Here is a 6,064-nt window from a genome sequence, read left to right on the forward strand (position 1 = left end):
CTACAGAAAAACCAGGGGTCCATTCAGACTCACCGGTGTTCAAACACACTGGTGTCAGGAAGATTCTGCCTTAAGCACACCAGAGACAACAATCCCAATTCCTCAGAGAGAAGAGAATACACAGAGGGCTCTTGAGAGAGCAGGTCCTGCCTTCCCTGGCAGAGGAGGGGATAAGGGAAAGAGCTCCTACAGCCTCCTTCCAATCTTACCCATTCCCTCTGCATGGAAGGCAGCTCAGCGGCCTGGGGTAGACTTCAGCTTGGCAGGAGACCGATGAGATGAAGGGAATTTTCTGCACAGGCTGAGCTACTCAAGGCGGACTGCTGGTAGACCGTCTTGTGGAAAAGTCTGTTGCTTAAGAAAACTTCCAAGAAGAGGCACAGCTGGAAAAGGTAGGCTTTGCCACTGGTCTTTGTTTCCTTGGTGCTGAGAATGAATAGAGGAAAGAGAATGGAGAAGAGGCAGCCACTGATTATGTACGAGGACTGCATTGCTGCGAGGAAAGCCAAGGACAAGCCAAATCCAAAGTAGTAAGGCCAGTTCCTTTTCTATGTTTGATGACCGCTGGTGTGTTTCAATTCTTTTATTGAACCAACGACATTCAAAGCAGTCCAGCGAGTAGAGAAGGGACATATGCAGAAGCCTAACCAGCAAGGTGATCAGGAAAGAGACTCACAGACATCTCCTGGATGGGGAAAAGAGCGGGCAGCAAAAGGTTGAAGAGCGGGTCAGCGATTCTTTTGCTCACACTAGGGAATGAGGGAGGCTTCCTCCCCGATACCTCAAATGCCAGGTCAACTATGTCTTGAAACCAAATGGTATTTATAGCTTTGCTAAGTGCGAACAGAGGGGACACCCAAAGAGCATTGAAAATGGACGTAAGGAAGAATTCCCACCGCGACCAAACATCTCCATGTTGTGAAGGATCACCAATCATTTGGGCCGTCACTGACTGCAGTATGGGAAGAAACACTCCATAAAAAAGAGGAGATGGGGCACCGGGGTGGCTCAGTGGGGGTTAAGTCTCTGCCTTTGGCTCAGGTCATGATCCCAGAGTCCTGGGATAGAGCCCCGCATTGGGCTCTCTGCGCAGCAGGGAGCCTGCTTCCTCCTATCTCTCTGCCTGCCTCTCTGCCTACTTGTGATCTCTCTCTCTGTCAAATAAATAAATAAAATCTTAAAAAAAAAAAGAAAAAAAGAAAAAAGAAAAAAGAGGAGACTTAACCAGAACGTTGTACCATTCCCAGCGCAGCACTGGAAAACTCTACTAACGATACGTGGCTCAATTTCTTGCTTCCTTTCTATACTCCGGGCTCTCCTCCGCGCCAGCACCCTGCTTGCCCTCCTTCCACGCTGCTCCTCTCTCTTGCTCTCTCCGAGCATCTTGTTCTCAGATGCTACAAATTCCTCAGACGGAGTCTTTGATTCCCCTGGCAAGATCCTGGAGAAAGGTTTTGACTCTGTCAGCCATCTCTTCACCACCCAAACTACCAACTACACGGAAGAGAGAGAAGAGGCTCAAAAATCTCATCATTAAGGATCCAGCCCCTCACCCACCACAGGCCCACGCGGTTCCCCTTGGACCTTCTGTGACCAGCCGCATTGCGCATGCCCAGGCCGCACCTGGAGAGTTGGGGTGGGGGGCACTGGGCAAAAACAATTATTTTCATAAAAATTGTATTTATGTTAATACAAGCAAGTTTATTATTGTTATTCCTAAATAGATTCATAAAGTATTTTTGAATTTTTCATTTTAGATTTCTGATGTAGCAAATACTCATATCAACGCAAATCAACAAGAGCTCTTTGGGGTCCCCATTTATTTTGAAGAGTGTGAAGGGGCCCTGAAACCAGAAAGTTTGAGAACCACTTCACTAAAGGATTAGAAAAGTGTGGCAATGCTTTTTTCCCTCCCCCCAACACTAGAAACAATGTATAATAAACCCAAATCCTTGTCTTCAGTTCGAATCAGTCAGGCAAAGAAGGGCATTTGAAAGGGAAGCAGGAAAAAGACCACACAGAAAAGATATGATCTGCAAGCCCAGATCGTATCACCCTTGACTCATGAACAATGGTCTCTGGAAAAGCCTGATTTCTAATTGTTCTGGTGGGATTGAGAATGATGAAAGCATGTTGATGGCCTCCTTCTGCCTGGTCCAGTCCTTCTGCTGGGCATCACTGGTCATCAGACCCAAACCCACTTCCTGTTTTAAAAATTAATAATTATAATACGAGCTCTATTTGCTGGGGAGCTCTCCCACCTGTGGAGGGGTACAGCAAAGTTGACTCTGTAGGTCAAGTGGAAACCGTGTACCTCATCATACAGGGTCAGGCTGAGCTCCCAGTTGATACCTTAGGCTGGGGCCAGTGGGGTCTGGACCAGCCAGGGCTTTCTGCTTTCAGCTTGGTGGGTGGGGTGGAGGCTCCCAAACCTCTTTAATCCTCTGCCCATGGGTCCTGTCCCTGGCCCTTCCGAAAAGAAAGAGAAATGAGCTAAGTGTCCAACTGAGATGTCAGAAAACCTCTCAAGAGACGTAAAAGGGCTCAACAGCCTACATTTTACTGGGCTTTTTGTATTTCACATCTGCTAACAAATGATTCGCGTTGACGGTTCGGAAAAACAAAATGAAGGCTTTTTTAGGTATCGTGCGCATCTGCTCACGGATTAACCAATTCAGGAAACGAGTCACAGAATGGGGAATGGACACAGGGTGAGTCATTTGGTGAGTGAAGTAATTAGTTGCTGTATTTGTTTTACCTTCTCAAAAGAGTGTAAGTTAGCTTGTAAAAATACACAATAAGATGTTTGAAATAGAGGAAGTTAAGCAGATTACTTTTCAAATATCCTGAACTCTCAGATTGAATGAAAAGAAAGGAAAAGGAAACCTGGGGGCTTTCTAATGGAGGAAGGTGTTTAGCTCCAATAACCATCACCAGCCATTCTGTGGGATCCTAAACTCAGACCCAGAAACTTTTGTGAAAATGGAAAAAAGAGTTAACTTATAATAAGGAACATATGCCCACATGTGACTGTCTAAGATTTCTGTTGAGGTCCTGATAGTACAGTCTTGCAAAAATACCTCCCTAGCCTTAAAAATCTTAGTTTTAAATGTAAAAAATAGGGGGGCGTTCTTATCTCAAATAAACTAATAGATGAAGCAATCAGACCCAGGGGTCAGCGAGGTCAGAAAATGAGAGAAAATTGGGAGGAAGGTCAGCGTATGAGCCATCTGTAGATGGAAGGCTACAGTTTCACCTTGAGCTCTCCAGCATCCAGCACGGGGAAATGAATGTGATAAACCAAATATTCCTTGAGGTTCATTAAATAAAAGCAGACCATCCTCAAGGCAAGGAGGCAGACTAGGGGGCAAGGAAGTTCAGCTGCTTAACGTGAAGACTTTTTTTGCCCGAACTAAATGAAGAGCCTTTGCGAGGTGATTTTAACAACTTAGTAAATTCAGTAAAATCTGAAAGTAATTATCCAGCCAACTAGTGGTCATCAGATTTGAGTATATGGTTTCCCCCTTACTTTCTCCCTGGTAATATTAGTAGCGTTAGTTACCTGCATCTAAATGGAATCTGGTGAAAAGGAAAAGCCTCTGAGAAAAGGAATATAAACGACTCAAATGAAAGGTATTATTAGAACTAATATTGGAAACTTGAGAGACAGGAAGATTTGAGTCAAAGTTTGGCCCTGACTTGTTGGCTGTGCCATCCTGGGTGTGTTACGGAACCTCCCTGAGTTTTTGCTTCATCATCTGTAAAATGGAAACTAAAACAGTACCTACCCCATAGGGCTGCTTTGAGGGTTAAATAAAATAATGCACATAAAACATTTAACTGAGTGTCTTGCCTATAATAAGCATTCAACAAACATCAGACCACGATTCAAGGAACTTCTGCTACACAGACTCCTTATATCCTCACCATAACCTTGTGGAATAGGAGGGCATTTATCATTACCTTATTCTGTGGATAGAAGTCTAGTTTGCCTAACACAGACAGAACCATTTGGCGAAAAGAAGGGTTACCTCCATGATCTAAATAAATGAGATGCTCTGGAGGCCCTGTGAGTCTATCTATCATTAGATATTTCTTCCTTTGCATTAATCTCTTTCAATGTGAATAATAACTCGTGAGTGGCAGCACTTTACGAGTTTATGGTTTTACAGGGGAGGGCAGGTGTGGGATGCTCACCACACACATAAGACATGACTAGAATGCAGTAACTTGTTTTGCTTTTGTTGTATCCATTTTTATAGTTAACCTCTATTAATGACAAGGACACTGGTTGTTTATTTACGGTGATAACATACAATTTCTTTTTAAAATAAAGATACTTGAGTTTTAGTGGTGGTTGACTTAAAGAAGAACATTAAGTTTTAAAAATGCAGTTGTTGAATGGATATGGCAAGAATCGTGGTGGCTGTGACCATAGATCTGCAGTTTGGAAATTGCTACAGGATAGGGTAAAATACATACTTGTGGACCTGTCTCATGCGGCCTTCTCTGCTGTGGCCTCACCTTATGCTCCTAGTGTCATTCTTCAACATTCCTAAAACTCTAGTCACATGGAAGTGCTTGCTCTTTCCTCTTTGGGGGATTGATTTATTTATTTACCTATCCCTCTAGAAGCTAGTTCCGCTCATTGGAATTCTCTTCCCTTCTTCACCTCCTTGAAAACTAAATTTCTTCAATTCCACTCTGGAAAGCCTTTCCAGGTGCCACTCGGGACAGGGCCCCTGAGCCACTTTCAGTATGCTAAGCAGAGTGGAGCTGTCACCTATTCATGCTTCTAATTCAGAGGACCACCCAGAGTATGACACCTTCCGGGGTCTCTGCTCTGTGTAAATAAGGTATAGCCTTCATTTGTTAAGTGTGGCTTTTTAAAATATTTATTTCAAGCTTATAATTGTGTTATTCAAGCCTTCTATCTTTTTCAAGTTGTGTGCTCTTTATCTACTAGTATATAAAAATCTTCAACTATGATGATGAATTTGTCAATTTCTCCTTATAATTTAACATGTTTGCTTTCTATGTTTCCATAGCATGTTATTCAGTGCCTACAAGTTCACAATTATGGCACCTTTTTGGTTGGTTATGACCACGTCCTGTATTCATCAGTAGCTAGATGTTGAATCAAGGGCAGAATGTGATAAAAAGAAGTACTGTAAAAGAGGTTCAGAGAGGCCTGAACCTCTTTCTCATAAGAGAAAGAGAATACATCTAATGGTGGTAAGGTTCTGTCCTCTTTAGAAGTTAGAAGCCAAATGTGAGGCCACCCAGCTTTCCAAGGTTCTAGGGAGGTGTGGAACCAACAAAAAGAAAAAGTATTAGCACCACAATATATATATATATATAACAGTAAAACCAAAATTAGTCAATATTTATTATCTTCAGTAACAGTAAAATTTAATATTCATAAATTTTATTATGGATTAAAAACAATCTTTGGGTTAACTTTTCTTACTTTAGCAGCTTCCCAAGGATAATCAATGATTTGCCAAGAAATCACAGCTAATTAATTATAAGTTAAAGAAAAAACTTTATTAAATTATAAATAATGTTATATGCTAAGTTATATTTTAAAATTTTACAGGAAGGATATTGTGCTTAATGTGCATCTTAATATCTTTGACATAAAAGCGGTGGAAAAGTACATGGGACTAAGAAAATCTTAAAATGATTCAAGTTAAGGGGATCTTAGAGCTGTCTTGTAAGAGAGGCATTTAAGTGGGACCCTAAAGAATGAGGAAGTTTTTGACCAAAGCTGTGGCAGAGGAAGAGGGCATTTTGCATAGAGATAATAGTGGAAAGGCCAAAATGCCCACAAAGATTTGGAGGACAGAGAGGAACTAGCTTGAGGTAGAGAGGAGAGGGGCTGAAACCCTCCCACACCAAATGTCCTTGAATGCCTTGGCTGGAGGTTTACAAATCACTTTTTGAAATGTGAGCCACAAAGGACAACTCCAGAGTTCGTAAATGCCTCCCAGGGTCATTACTCACTAGAAGCACGCTCTAAGGTTTCTCTTCCCAAAACGAATTCATTTTCATTTCAGTCTGG

General features: G+C 42.2%; 1 pseudogene; it reads right to left on the reverse strand.

Annotated features, from left to right (window-relative positions):
• Nucleotides 1-234: 234 nt before the first annotated feature.
• On the reverse strand, nucleotides 235-1,507 carry LOC116584002 (annotated as a pseudogene).
• Nucleotides 1,508-6,064: the final 4,557 nt, after the last annotated feature.

Source organism: Mustela erminea, chromosome 2 (assembly GCF_009829155.1).
Source record: "Mustela erminea isolate mMusErm1 chromosome 2, mMusErm1.Pri, whole genome shotgun sequence".
NCBI lineage: Eukaryota > Metazoa > Chordata > Mammalia > Carnivora > Mustelidae > Mustela > Mustela erminea.